The sequence below is a fragment of the Grammomys surdaster genome, unplaced genomic scaffold (assembly GCF_004785775.1).
Source record: "Grammomys surdaster isolate TR1022 unplaced genomic scaffold, NIH_TR_1.0 150, whole genome shotgun sequence".
Classification (NCBI taxonomy): domain Eukaryota; kingdom Metazoa; phylum Chordata; class Mammalia; order Rodentia; family Muridae; genus Grammomys; species Grammomys surdaster.
The window spans coordinates 13,525,251-13,542,113 of record NW_021604608.1 but is presented as its reverse complement, the minus strand read 5'-3'; positions in this window follow the sequence as shown (position 1 = coordinate 13,542,113).

Sequence of the window (16,863 nt, the reverse complement as noted above, 5' to 3'; positions counted from 1 at the left end):
AGAAGACTGGGAAATACTAGAAGGATTTTCCATTTATTAAATACTGATGACTGAAAACAACAGAATGAATATGAATCCACATACTTCCAGGAGTGTAGATGCTATTTATACAGTCAATAAATAGAGGAAGACAAGTTGATTTGGAGATTAAGCATCAGGCTGTATGTTGATCTATTAAGCTGGAAAGTTTCAAATTTTATTCTGGTTAATATTGTTGAGAGATATCTGGATGTTTAAAACAGAAGATGAGTTTAAAACATTCATACAGTCGAGACAGTCAATTTTACAGAAATTGTAGTAGACATTCTTTAGACTAGTTGGAGGTTCTAAGGATAATATTTTCAGTGAGAAGAAGGAAATAAAGACAAATGGCTTGTCTTACATACTTTTTTGAAGAGGGAAAAACTTCAAGTAGAAAAGTATTTGATAAAGATACACTTTGTGAAATTCTAAAAGACTAATTTAAGAAAGGAAGGAAGAAAGGAAGGGAGGAAAGAAGGAAGGATCATTTGAAAGGAAGAGGTAAATGTAGTTATTCCAGATATTAACAGCAGGGGGAGTTTGGGAGAAGTATTTAACTTAGATGCAACAACATGCTGATTCAGTTCAACTGGATTAGTGATGATGGCAGAAACAGTTTGTGGACTGACAATGTTAGAAAGAGACTGTTTTCAAAGCCACTAGACTGTCTCATGTGCGGGCATTAAAAACTATTCTAGACACCTGGGGCAAAAGGAAACTAAGAGCAAGCAGGTAACCCGTAATCACTACAAAACCAAAGAAGGGGGATATTTTATTTTTGTCTTAAAGTTCACAATCATTACTAACTAGAATGGAAATAAGTAATTAATTAAACACTAAAAAATGAAATCATCTAACATATAATTAATTTCCTAATGTACCATTTATTGTATAATGTATTAGCAAATGTTTCTCAAACCAACCTAAAATGTTAATGTTGAGTTTTGTGATATAGAATAGTTTACTAGGCTGACACATACATATATGAACACACATAGAAAGGAAAAAGAAGAGAGGAAAAGAAAGAAAGATAGATGTATATGGAGAGACAGGGCAATGTGGAATAGAGACAGAGTGTTCCAGGCATTTGGTTCATTTAGTATCATCTATGCTGTTATTATGTAACAGCCTCATATTGATTAGGACTTAGGTTTGTGTTCTTCCCTTTTTCTCTATGTTTTTGCTTCCTTTTAAGAACTTCATAAATCTATTACATGTTATGCTCAGGGCACCATTTTTAGGGATGTGATATAATTTTTAAAAAATAATCGTGATATTAAACTTAATCACTTAAATTTGCAATATCTGGTTCACTCCCATATCATAAAAGAGTGAAGTTTCTTTTTGAAATGCATTTTTAATCTGGAAGTGATTATTTGAAATTATGTAAGTATTTTCTTCCACTAAGTTTTACTCAAATGGTAGCAGTCAATCACATGCACTATTACATAAAATGAATTTTTTTGTAAAATTCAATTATTTCTTGTGTGTTTCTTATTTTATATATCAATTTAGGGTAATTTTGATCTACTCCATAACTTACAAACAATCTTGGTGTTGAGAAGACTGGGAAAAATAAACATTCACTTTGCTGCAAAGTTCTATTTACCTTATATAAAGTTCATAATATAATTTACCTATATTTTAGAAAAACCATAGTTACAAACATGAAAATTATTTTAATGGATAACTTTTCTTTACTAACAATGCTTTAATGACCCATACATTGATGGGAAAATAAACAAAAAAATTCCAAAAGTTTTAAAAAGAAAAAGAGAAAGGAAAACAGTAAAACATAGGAAGAGTTCTAGTATCTATCTGAGGGAATTATGATTTTTCCAAAGATGAGGTAAGAAATATCAATTTATTTTCAAAAAATCCTTAAAAGTACGATGAGATGCATGTGCCAAAGCATTTATTACCAACATTAAGCTAAAAGACAAAACAAACTGTTCCCCTACATATTTTGCTAGATTATCAAAATATTTACCATATCTCCATGGCTACATTTTTAATGGCAAAATAGAAACAAATAGTCCAATTCTGATAACATCCCTGAACCAATAGCCTGTTTACAAACACTACTGTTGCTTATAACAACGAGTGCTTTTGTCACTTCTTCGGCATGAGAGATTGCACATGAAAGCCCAGAGGATATTAAAGCAAATCTGTGAAGTTAGTTATACTTAAACAACTTGAAAATGTAACTGGAGTTTTACTAGAAGCATTAAATATCATGACCTCAGACAGATTCATTGGTTGTGCTGTGCTGAATAATATCTGCAGGATATTTTCGCGTTTCACCATATGTTGGAAAGGAAATTTTCCTCAACAAACTGACCTAAGTAAATATTAGCATGACAGCCATCAGCGTGTAAATAATTGAAAGACAAAAGAGGGCCTCAATTGTTAAAAAGACAGCTTTAAAACCACACTGTTTAACTGTGCCCCTTGCTTTTCCTCACATCAAATAAATTAGAAACCTGATTCCAATTCTATATTTTTTCTTGTCCTCACTGATATCATAAGCACATGAATAAGTTCGCTAATATTCTGTTCAGCACTTGCTACTAACCCCACCACCATATATACTGAAGTGGTGTAAAAAGGCCACATTTTATCTGTCTCAAGTTAATGCAATTAAATTAAAATTATTGAATATTTTTGTCAGACAATGTCCTATAACTTGATCTCAGAGAATTCTACACCAGAAATTGAACATGTTCTGCAAGTTATTTTAAAATATGAAAAAAAATATAAATATGATTAGTTTGTTGAGTAGGACAGAGAAAGTAAAGATAGACACATTGCTTTTGGGTGGAAATAAGTAAAAATTCAAGGAGAAGGGCTCCTATGATTTGAAGGTTGAAAGATGTAAAGAATTTTAGAGAACACAGGAGGAATGGGAAGAAACTGGAAATAATATTCCACATAATGAAAAGCTGGGTACAGAGGCAGAGAAATTATGCACTGGCTTGAATAGAAAAGAATTGTGTTATAATATTGATGGACATTTATAAGAGCCTTAACTCATGCACTAACACTTATTTGAAATCCAGATCCTGTCCCAACTTTATCTCTTGGTATCATAACATCATAGAGAACTGCAGCTAACTTCCAAATATGTCTCTGAAAATAATCAGATCCTGACTTCCAAATGAAGACTACTATTTCCAATATTGGATTGATTTCTAGACTAGTACATGATTGATTCCAAATAACTGCTCACCTTTATGAAAAGCTAAAATTGGTTTTGTCTTTTCTATAGTATTTATTGTAAGTTGCATTGACTGTATACTTTGTAATTGCGTTAGTGTGTTGAAACCTGGCATGTCTGTTACAGGGGAATATCAACCAGCTTTTGTCTTACTGCTTTGAGTATTAGAAAACCTCAATTCTATGAAAAAAAAAGCTTGAAAGTGCTGGAAGAAGTGAATTAGGCTTTAAGCAGAAGCAAGAGGGTAGTGGGCTTGATTATCGCTGGTATAACAGTTTAATTAGATTAATTGCCAGCACCACTGCTTCTGTAATAGCTTTGACACAAGAAGTTAAGACAGCTACTTTTGGTAATCATCTAGCAAAAGCTGTTACTAATATGTTGAGTATACAAGAGGATTTACGTAGATATTTAGAACAACAGATTGATACTCTATATCCTATTCAAATTGTGGGAAGGAGGTTCAGGGTTTAAAAGTTAGGAGCCATCTTGAGTGTCATGACAAATACCATTGGAGATGTATTACTTCTAAAATTTACAATGATAGTCATTATATTTAGAAAAAAGTTTAAAGACACCTGTAGGGTATTTGGCATAATTTTAATACCTCTCTGGATGTTTCAACTTTGCATAGTGAGATTACGAATTTAAAGAATGCTGCTCTGTTGAGCTTTGATGCTGCAGATAGTGCTGATAAAATTATCCATGGCTTGACATCAGTATTTCCATTTTGGTAAAACCTCAAGAATGGCATATATAGCTTGATCAGGCTAACCCCTTTTGTCCTGGGAATACTGTTATTCCTGTCCATCATGTTAAAGCTTGTCTCTAACTACATCAACAGGTTGGTAGCCAAAATACATGAATTGAAACTGAAAATGGAGTCCCAGACAGAGATACTAATTTAACAGGCTGGCAAGAAAGGACAGGTAAGATTCTGCACAAAGACTTCTAAGACAGAAATGCATTGCTTTTGATAATGCATATTCCATGATGGATAAGGAAGGAATTCTTGTCAGAACAACCTAAGACAGGCTCAGTCTGGTTTATGCAATAAAAAAGAGGGAGATGTGGAGAGCTTTGGGGGCTCCCTGGCAGGAATCTGACATTGGCCAAGGTCAAGGAAATCAGCTGCTTCAAAGGAATCTAACATAAAAAAGGACAAGGAAATGGACTGCAGGCAGGAATCTTATGTTAGACTTGAACAAAGAAGTAACTTTAGGCAGAAATCTAATGTAGATTTAGAAAAAAGAAGTATTTAGATTTAATCTAATCTAGTTTAGAACAAAGAAGTAGCTTCAAGCATGAAAATGACTTTGGCCTAGACAGGGAAGTAGGCTCAGATATTTTGGTCATCCTGATAAGCCCTTAGAAATAGTGATCACACGAGGGATCGAGGAGACACTGTTTATTGTCCTGTATGTTCTTTGACTATCTAGGTTTATTGTTCTGCTTGCTCCTTGAGTATTTTCATCTATTGTATTGCTAGTTCCTCAATCTAGAACTGACCTTAATACTTGCATGCAATTTAGATGGTATAAAAGCAAAAAAGGAGGAAGAAGGATAGGATAGGAGATTATGGGGGTAGGGATGGGGAATGGGGATGCCATATGAAATGTAAATAGAGATCGAATTTAAAAAAGATTGATTGATATTAATACATAAAATCTAATCTCATTGCCAAGTTATATAAAGAGATATAAGAGAAAGAAGACAGTATTTAAGGAGTAGACAGCTTTCACAGTTGTGACACGCTTATTTCTAGGTCATGCTGGGGTGTTACATTTCATTAAAGTAGACATGTATGTATATGTGTGTGTATGCATGTATGTATATATTAACCTAATACAAAAAGATTTGCTTGTGGAGAAAATGAGATAGTGTTTCACAAGTGACAATAATTGGACCTGTAAATGCTGTTTTGAAGAAAGTATGGTACATTTATAAGCAATACCAAAACTTACCTACATATATTATATTAAATTTGTTTTTTCTCCAAAGATCTTGAATTGATTAGACTGTGTGAATAATGGTGGGATAACATATAAATTTAAGCAGGACAGGAGATAAACTAATGCAAAGATCTTGGTGGTCTTTTGCATCACAATGCATTATCAATGCCAGATAATTTAAAGATACATAAAATTCCTTCATATTAAAATGCCATCTCATTGAATGTATTAAGTTTGATCTAAGGTAAAGTTTTTGAATCTAGTCTCAGAGAACATTAAACTCTTCACTCTGTGAACCACTCCATAAATTACAAAGACATGATTTGTGGAAGCATGGTGCAGTCAAGTGGAGGTGGTCCCTCTCACTCCTTAGCCCAGTCCAGTGTCATTCTGACACACCTCAAACCAAAGAATGGCAATTAAGTTGTTCTGGCTGGTAGTACAGAGTAAGCGTGAGTGTGGAGAGCTGTCAGCGGGAATGATTACTCCCCACAATGCCTGTCCTGGGCATGACACACAGGCTGTGAACCATTTCTCTTATTTCTCAGGTTCGCATAGCCTGTCATTTTTACTTCAGAAAAGTCTTCTTACAGGACTACTGCTGCATGCTAATTACCCCATTCTCTGACTGCCTACTCTAATTCTCATCTAGTTACCTGTGGAACTCTTCTTCTCACTCTATTCATGTCCTCCTTAGATTCAGTGTCTGCTTTTAATCCATACGCTACTCTTCCTGTTCTCACTATTTTTCTTCTGTCTTTTTAAAATATTTTCTTCCAGCACCTACTTTCAATCACCATCCTTTCCATTTTTATCCTCCCTTCTTTTGGTTTCCACTCCCTATTCACCCTCAAGATGAATGATGTTCTCTTCGAAAATGATAATCATTTAAGAAATATTTATATTTCTTCAATATTGAGCCTAGACATAATTTCCAAAATGATTTAATGAACACATGTTTCAATACTGTTTAGAAATCCCTTGTGGTTACTTTTTACTGTGTCCACCCATCATGTATCAGAGAACACGCAGTGTAAATAGTGACCACATCACAGAGAAACGTGTTTACGTTTACATTCTTATCACCATCTTCTAATAATTCCTGATCTTAAAATAAATGCCATGCCTTCACAATATCCCTTAGAGTTGTTCTGTTAGCATCTTAGAAATGGTTCAAATTTAGGAAGCAAATGACATGCCGTTTATTTGAGTGGGGACAGTGTGTTATAACAGAAGGCTCATAGGCAGTGGAAGTATTGCATCTCTGCTTGGTACATGGCACAGTGAATCAAGAAAGAGACTTCTGTCAATAGAAGGGCTATGGTATATTCCATGAAGTCCTCTGCCATGGCTCCGCCTCCTCAAAGTTCTATTACATCACCATTCTGAGCATTACCTAATAGCAAGGTTTCAATGACATAACCTTGTGGAGCAGAGGGACAATTCACATAGTCATTGCTCAGATCACATCTGCATCTAGAAGTTTTCTATGTGAATTTTGCACCTTCTCATTACATGAGGCTCTTTCCGATTTTTCAGATTCCAGAAGCACATTCTAAATTAGCTGATGCTTACTCTCTGTGTCTGTCCTGTGATGAGGTCTTAACATTGCATTTCTCATCTCTTAGAAAAGAGGACTAGCTCTCTTCTGGTTAAGCATGAATGATTAAATCCAACCACTGTAACTCATATTTTTATGCTCCATTTTTATACAAAACATATAGAATATATTTTCAGATTTTCCCATTATCTTCCATCCTATCACTTCAACTATCCCTCAAGTACTATAAAATGATCTGCCTTTGCTATTGTTTATAGTGTACATTAATTTACATATTTTCAGTGCTTAGAAATATACTACCATTTTAGTCAGTGTTGGATGATAGAATAAAATGTGTTCTTTAACACAGAGCAGAAGCCAAGTTATTCAAGATATTTATTTAAATGTGTATTTTATACAGAAATGTAAGATTGAATTAATCTCATAGAATCTGAGAAAGTTGTGATTTTATCATGTGTTTTTATTCTTTTATTATAATTTAATATTTTTATCTTCAACTAACACATGAGAAATATTTTATATAGTAGTAAATACTATTATTACTACCTAACATATAAGTTGAATGGAACATTCTCTAAGTTTCCTCTCCAGTGATTTTCCCTTATACAGAATGTATATTAAACCATAAGGCCATGTACACACTTCATGTTCTTATATATAAGTATTTTCATCTACTATAATTACTTGCACAAACATTTAATGTATCCTTGTCCATTTCTGCCAAAGACATGCTAGAGAACCCATTGTATGTAAAGACTGTAGTAGTTATCTTCTCTTTGTTGTGTTTTAACAGTAAAAAGAGCACAATAGAATGATTTAGAATATGTCAGAGAATTAAACAGTAAATCGGGAAAAAGTAGGGAACAAAACACATGTCTAAGAAGGTAAGAGCTGTGGTTAATGGGCCTTGTGAGAAACATCTGTTTAGAACTACTCCTGCCCTGTGTACCAAAACTGGAGCTATCACACTGCCATTTTGGAAAGTACAACCTGCAAGCAATGATTGGAAACTGCGTATTTCTACTGCTTTTACTTCTAGATTTGTATTGTCCTTATTATTGTGTGAATACCTACTGAATATATATATATGACATCACAGAGAACCTTGTTTACGTGTTATATATATATATATATATATATATATATATATATATATGAAGACCTAGTTCAGAAAGATATATCAAGAGACAAATTCTACTCCCCAGTAAGACTCAAACTATAAAAAAATTCCAAATTTTGGATAGGATAGCATTTAGATATTAGAAATCCAGTTGCACAGGAATTTAACCACATATAATTAAGAATACTATGTTTCTGATTATAATGACATTGGCAGGCTTAATTTTGAGTTATGATAGGTTTCATCTTTTCTAGCAATGCAAATTCTAAGATTGCATTCTCTGAGAATCATTGAAACTCTGATTCTTTAATCTTGTTGTTGTTGTCTTCTGACACAAATAACCAGTGTTTTCTAAAGTATAGCTAGGTTGCTGACCCAACTTTTGATGTATCTTATTTTACTGTAATATAACTAGGATACTTCTGGTGCTAATTTTAAATCCTCTGTAATTTTAACTTAGATTTATATTCATTTTAAAAGCATCCCATAACCACCACAACTCTATCAACTCACACACACTATTCATCACATAGTATGTATTAGTGCAAGTTGCTTCACTGTAACTCCTACGTAGTGACATTTGAGCTTTCTCTATGAAGCTTCTCCATTCTTACAGCTTGCAGGTACTATTGCCTGGTTCATTATATTTGTATCTACACCACTTCAAAATAATCCTGACAGTTAATGTGGTGAATCATAAATACTAATAATATAACTAATTTAAAAGTAAAACAAAACATCAATTAGAATGGCTTGAGTTTATATTTGCTACATATTAGTAAGAAAATAGTTCTCAAAATTAGATGAAAGAAACTCTTAGTAAAATTAACTGACAAGGGTTTCTATGGAGAGTAGATTATTTAAAAGATTCCATTACTTACTTAAATTTTTTTTCTCTGGCATTTAGGTATGTGGATGATTGATTGACATTAGTGGTGTATGGACTTGAACTTAGAAATGACCTCACACGTGCTGGTCAAGAGCTTTACCTCTGACATATATTTCCAGGCTATTGAATGTTTGAAGTAAGCTGAAATATCAGGTGAAAATATTCAATGAAAATAATTCACTTGCAATTATCTGCCAGTGACTTTATACTTGGAATTATTTTGCTATTGATCTATTATGTGTTGTACTCAGAAAGGAAGTTTGTCATGAGACAGTACATCATGCTGGCTATTGATCTGCTGTGATGTACCGCCCTATGCACTCAGAGTGCTCACTTAGGAAGAGTACATTTCTACCATCACAGCTGCTTTTGTGCTAAATTCCTAAAGCTTCATGAATCTCATAAAAACCTCTGCTGTCAATGAACATATATTATAGCTTCACAGCTATGGTTCTTGATGAAATTTCCAGAAGCTGCATTTCAGAAATACAGCTAGTACACAAAACATAAGCACCGAAAGGCTGAGATTGAAGTTTAAGAACCGTAAATGTGGTAGGCTATTTATTTTCTCTAATGTGCTCATACCATGCTTGATCATCTCTTGGAAAATAAAATTAGTCTGCACTTTGACTGACACCCATGCATGTCCAGAGCTTAACCATGCTGCATTTTACATTTCCATAAATATTTTTGCTGAAAAAAAGAACATGGTTTCTAATACATGCTTTATTTTATTTATTGGTTATTTTATTTATTTACATTTCAAATGTTAGCCCCCTTCCCGCTTTCCCCTCCACAAACTCCCTTTCCCATCCCCCATACTCCCTGCTTCTATGAGGTTGCTCCCCCACACACCTACCCACATACTTCCACCTCTTCACTCTAGCATTCACCTACACTGGGGCATCAAGCCTTCACAGAACAAAGGGCTTCCTCTCTCATTGATGCCAGACAAGGCCATTCTTTGCTATGTGTGCTGATGGAGTCATGGGTCCCTCCATGTGTACTCTTTGGTTGATGGTTTAGTCCTTGAGAGCTCTGGAGGGTGTGGTTGGTTGTTATTGTTGTTCTTCCTACGGAGTTGGAAACCCCTTCAGTCCTTCTCTTAACTCCTCCATTAGGGTCCCCATGCTCAGTCCGATGTTTGGCTGCAAGCATCCGCATCTGTATTGGTCAGGTCTGGCATAGCCTCTCAGGAGACAGCTACATCAGGCTCCTGTCAGCAAGCACTTCCAGGCATTAGCAATAGTGTCTGGATTTGGTGGCTGCATATAAGATAAATCCCCAGGTGAGACAGTTTCTGGATGGCCTTTCCTTCAATCTCTGCTCTACTCTTTGTTCCTGTATTATTTTAGATGGGAGAAATTCTGGGATAAAATTTTAGAGATGGGTGGGAAGCCCTATTCCTCAACCAGGGGCCATGAGTAACCTCTGTATATGGTCTCTACAGATTCTCTCTTCCTTTTGTTAGGTATTTCACCTAATTTTTTAGGCACCAATAAATCTGTTCTCATCTCCCTTGGGTCCTGAGAGCCTCTTGCTTACCTGGCATCTGAGACTTTCTGGTGACTACCCCCAGCTTCCCATTCCCCGTTGCTACACATTTACTTTCCTGACCCTCTGTATGTCATCCCGTCTCCTCCCATACCTGATCCTTCCCCCGTTTTTCCTTCCCCCTCATCTCTCCCTCTAAAGTCCCTCCCTCTGTCTACCTACCCTGATTAGATAATATAATAGTCATGTATTGTCTTATTAAATAAGACTGTCAAGTGTATTTTGCAGAAGAGTTATTTTCCTTCAATTAAAATCTTAAAATGTGAATAAATTTATATTAAGAATACTTAAAAATATTTATCACATGCTTACAAGAAATAATATCCTTTATTCTCAACTGTGATGTACATGTCATTCTACTAAAATGATATTTTGGTACAAATATTTTAAATTATTCCACTTATCCTTATTAATAATACAAATGCCAACTTCTGTAGGCACCAATAAATCTGTTCTTATCCACATTCTCATTTTATTACCACTATAAACAGATTCCTTTGCCAAACACATATGCTATCTTTTTCTCATCTAGGAATATGTACTTCAAATTCTAGGGAGAACCTTATACCACAGGTCCCAGTCTCTGACCTTGGAGACTGCTTTAGTCCAAGGTTCAGAAAACAAAAAATTGCATGGACAAAACAGTCTTCTCTATGCAATCACTTTTTCATTTAGAAAACTCTTAACATCCTGTCATTTTATCTTGTTGAGAACATGTATCTTTTTCATTCTGTAAAGGGTAGGGAAATTTGATTATGCATATCTTTTCTAGTTGCTATCCTGTAAATTGTATTTTAGAATACAGTTGTGTAGAGGGAAGTTTGCAATGTGACCTGTGAGATATAATAGCAAATGATATTATTAACTAGATAAAGGCTTGTATTGGGGCTAAGGTGGTTATGAGAACTCAATTGTTAAAGTACTTGAAAAGTATGAGGACCAATTTTTACCCCTGAAGTCATATTAACAAAAAACAAAAAGGAATGTAGGTGGGTAGGGATAATACCCCAGAATGTCAAATACTTGCTGGGTAAGCATGAGGGTGGCTGTTTTGATCTAGATCTCATGCAAAATCTTGGTGTGGATTTACAAGTCTGTAACTCCAAAAGTGAGATGTAGAGACAGGTAGATTCTTGGCTTTCAAAAAAGCAACTGTGAGAGAAGTTCTCTGTTTCAAAACAATAAAGTAAACAAATAATATACAAAGTCTCTGTCAACAACCTCTAGGTATGCTCATCTGCTCATATGCATGCAACATTTTCTATCTATCTGTCTGTCTGTCTACTTATCTATCTATCCATCTATCTATCTATCTATCTATCTATCATCTATCTATCTATCTATCTATCTATCTATCTATCTATCATCTATCTTTTCCTCTTTCACACACACACACAATTCTACAATGATTGTCTGTGATTCTGATCTCAGCATTAGCAAAGTAGAGTTAGGCAGATTACTAAGGCTCAGTGGCTAACACATGTAGGCAAATAGAACAATTCCAGATCAATGACTAGACCATGTCTCAACAAACACAAAGGGATGTTTACATGGGGAACTACACAGAAGTTTGACCATTGCCTTTCCTAACCGACATGCACACCTATGTGCCTGCTCTCAGATATAAGTTCACACATGCATTTGAATAATTTAATCTACTTTAAATGTTTGAAAAGCTTCTATTTATACAAAAATATGAGAGGTCTACACTACATGTCCTTGGATGAGGGAGATAATATAATGAAATCCCTTAACTACGGGTATTTTATAGAAGCAGGTAAACTCAGATTGAAAATAGAGTTTTTTGATGGCTAATTCATATCCATGATGTTTAAATAATATGATGTATTCTGTACTCTAAATTAAATCACTCATTGATCCTTAGAAAAAGCTCACTAGATCCTCTTTCTCTGTTCCCCTAGAGCTGATTATTCAATATCATCCCTAGCACTGCAACAAAATAACAGCTGCAGCTTCACTTCCCTGTTACCCACATCTCCCATGGATTCCACCTACTGTTTCCTCCCAAACTGCCTTCCAGCACCCAACAATGTATAGCTAAATGAATGTTTAAAAAACTATTCATTTGCTTTGGAACTTTCTACACTTTCACTTCTGTCTGAAAGTTATCAAAAAGAAAAAAAAAACACTAAATCGTGGTAAAACTTGTCTTCTCTAGAAACCTAATGTCTTCAGGCTTTAAAGACAAAAGAATGTATAAAAGATTACTAAAGATAAATTAATATACTAGGAAAACACTAGAAAGGGGGATAGCAGTGATGAAAGCCAACAAGTAATTGAGTGTAACCTACTAAAGCTGGAGCCATTGACAAAATCTGGAATACTATGATCAGAAACTATTTTTCCCAGTGAAGAGTACACCAATTTGTCATATAAAACATATGACCAATCCTGAAAATACACATACAGACTGCATTGTACAGGCTATGTACTTTGTATTTATGTATTTAGAGAAAGAGAGGGAGAGAGAGGGAGAGAGAGGGAGAAAGAGAGAGAGAGAGAGAGAGAGAGAGAGAGAGAGAGAGAGAGAGAGAGAGAGAGAGAACAATTAATGAAAACAGAAACCATATATTTGAAGGAGAAAGCAGAGAGACATATGGGAGGATTTAGAACAGTGCTTAGAACAGTGAGTACAACCTGTGTGTTGTGAATGCTTTGTGGGTTGAATGACTCTGTCACAGGGGTTAACTAAAGCCATCAGAAAACACAGATATTTACAGTACAACTCATAACAGTAGTAAAATTACACTTATGAAGAAGCAATTAAGATAATTTTATGGTTGGGTGTCTCCATAGCATGGGGAACTGTATTAAAGGTTCTCAGCATTAGAACTGTTGAGGACCACTGGGTTAGAGCAAGAAAAGGAAACATGAAAGTGATGTATTATACTACAATCTCAGAAATAAAAGAAATAAGTTAAAATGGTATTCAAAGACCACTTAAAGGATTAAGTCAGGATTAGAAGTGCCTGAATATCATCAGTATACACAGGCAAATCATAGTATGAAATTTTGTGAAATTGGGAAGGAAAGATCCTCCTCAAGTCTTCTGAAAAAGATATAACAAAAGCACACTGTATGAGAATCTGAAAGCCAACTAAATTAACCACAGAGGAAAACAATTCATAAGGGTTTAGGACTTTGTAACTTGCAATTGGCCAGATATTCCACTAGTAAATAGTCATCTTCCTCATCCTTTTTCTATTCCTCTTTCATCTTATTCTTGACATTACTGGTTACTGAACCCAGGGCCAAATGTGTCTCAAGCAATCACTTTGCTAATACTATATATAACTGACTGTCAAACTTATCCAAGCTCTTGGTAAACTGCCCCAGCTGGCCCTGCAGTGAATACAGAGAGAATGCAAGAAAGGTTGAACTTGTAATCTTCCTGCCTCAGTTTCTCAAGTCACTGGCATTACAGATTAGACCTAGAGCACACTTCATATAATTCTCATGTATCATCTGCTTTCTGAATGAAACTGTCCATCTGGAAAGCTATACTGTGTGCTACCAACAACTCTTAAAGTTGACTGTCTAACAAGGAAAACTTATTTCTAGAATTTTTCCAGGTTAATCTACTTTAGTTTTACCACCTTTTGGTATGAGCTTCTTTCAGAGACAGGCTTAGAGCTTCCCTTTCCTTAAACAGGATATAAGTAGAATTGCATGCTGATTCTAAAAGCGTTCACCCAAAATGCCACAGAATGCGTTTATACTAAGTTCTCAAAGTCTGGGGAATTATGACTTTCTAATAGGGTTGGATTCATAATCTTCATCGATGATGGAGGGGATCTGAGTGCTTACATTTTGATGGATCTACCAGACCCCGATGTTATTGTCTGCATAAAAGGACATATTTATATATAATTATATTGTTTCAAATATAATGTCAAATTTTTAACTTTCCTTGCCTTACATAAATCAGATTCAGTTTTTGCCATGAGTCTAATTTGTAGTTATATCAGTTTTCAGGACACATTGAGAAAAATAAGTATTTTCGCTTTTCTAAATGCTGACCCAGATTTGCTTTTGTTGATTTTCCTCCTCAGATCTCCATCTTCTTAACTGTCAGAACAAGCAAAATAGCAAGACAACTAATTGTGAACAAGAAAGTCCATTGTAGCTTTCATTTCTATGTGCCACGGACATGATGCTTGTAAACAGTATCATGTTTACACTGCGTTGACAAATGGATAATATTCTGTATTTGTCTTGGGTTATTTAAATATCTCTTATTTAAAAAAAAAACCTCCAAAGAAATACTGAAAAAGCTTTTTTGGGGACTCAGAATGGTAGTTTGCTTAGCCTAACCAAGGGCCTGAGTTAACTTCTAACACTTCCTAACCTAATTTTCTTAGAAAAACCTCCTTTGACTCATGACAAAAAGTATCATGGAAGAATCTGGTTTCAATTCACTTTTAGACTACAACTTTAACTATTTTAATAAAATACACAAATGAACGGAAATGGTCAGTGACAAACTTTTCAATAAGAAAAGAAGAGTATCTTCTCTAATTCCTGGAGTGAATTGGTGGCCATAGGAAACAATGTAGGGAGAGAATTTAAAAATTATAAAAAGTTTTCAAAGTTTTATATTGGCATACCATGGGGAATTAAGAGTGATAGCAATTAAACTAATAGAAACAGAGAAATAGAAGTAGTCAAAACAACAGCTTGGGCGTTTATTTAAGACCACTTCAAAAAAGTAAAACATCACATGTGGCAGGATTTTTACTGTGAGCTTTATTCTATCATTGAGAAGGATTTGTTAATTAGAAGGAAATGAAAAAGAACAATAAGTAGTGTTGAAAGATGTTATAGAGCACCATGAAATAAATGTCAGAAACAGTGATTCACATACACCATCCATATGTAAATTTGCGTATGAATAGTTTTTTGTCTAGTAGATCAAATTTTGTGACTTTTATGACAGCGGGCATTGTAAATTCTCAACTCTGGTGACAGCATTCACTTTGAATGTCAAATGAAATGATGTCATTGCTGACATAAGGAATCACATAGAAATTGCAGCCTATGTATTTCCTATGCCTATCCCTTTGTGATTACATGCAAGTTATTTATTTTTATCTAGTGACAAAGCTTGTCAGCTGCTTTTCAAATAGAATGACATAGGAACAAATGAAACATTGATATATATATAATGTTTCTTGCTTTTTTATCAAGTCTCAGTAGAAAAAGAAATTAAAATATCAGTAAAAGAATATGATCTATGTGTAAGTAATTGTATGCTGAATCATTTCTTTCCAAAAGATCCAATAAAATGAGATAGTCACAAAACTTACATATTAGTTTGTCTCATAAGAAGCCCATAATAGGCAATGGTATACACACAGAAATTACATAAATAGTGTCCTTGGGCTTGAAAGGGCTGTTGTATAGAAGGACAGTTCTACGAAAATTTTCATTGTGAGTTAGTGGAGACAATTTAAATTATACCACATTGTCACTACCATAAACTCAATATTTTTTTAAAAAAATAAACATAGTTAATTATTTCTATTTTTTAAACTTTTACGGTAGGTGAAATATCTTTCTTCCTAGCAATATTTTAAAGGGAAATTTAAAAATCAATTAAATGAAGAGTATTCAGTGATAAGGGCACATATGTACCTTCCTTCATGTATTAAAATATAGGTGGTTTCCTGTGAACTTTAAAAGACTTACTAAAACTTAATTGCCTCACATTAAACTTTATTGCAAAAAGAATTAATATTTTGTCCTAAAAAGTCATATAGTGAAAAGTAATAAATATTTACTGGTTAATTTTTATCATGTAGGTAAAGTTTTAATTTTAGAAATTAATCTTACCATCCAGAAAGGAAAAGAAATTACATGCATCTTATAAAATTGTACTTACAAAAATGTATCTACTATCAATGAAAAAGTACTCATGCTCTTCTATTCCATGAAAAATAATTTTATAGCTTGCGTTCTCCAGCAGCCAGACTGTTACATGCGGTGACAGGAGTAGAAATCTTTAATTACTCAAATACTTCACATTTACTCCTCTCATGCCTAATGCTCAGTCATTGTTGCTTTTATTGTGTATGACAAGAGTTAAATATCCTGATTTTAAAGAAAAGATATGCATAATACTCAGGGATTAAAAGATGTATAATGTCAATACTCTGCAACCCATTTCCTCCAAAGAATTCTTATCTAAATTTTTGGGGAGAGCCTTCTTGTGTATTCTGTTTTTAAAAGGAATGTGTGAAAAAATATTATCTGGGAAATGGAAAATGCACCACAGAACAATAATCTTTACCCCTTAACACATGACTAACTATAGTGTCTGAATTACACATAGTCAATGAGTTGGAATTGATTGCTATATATTTTCCTTAAATATTAATAGAAGACGAACTGTCACTTAATCCAGCATTAATTCAAATGCATAAATTAAATGTAATTTTATGATTTACAGAAGAGAAATTAGCTTTCTTTACAGTGGGAACTAGGAAAACAAAAATTTCTCTCATCTTTTTGTTGATATTTCTCTCTTTG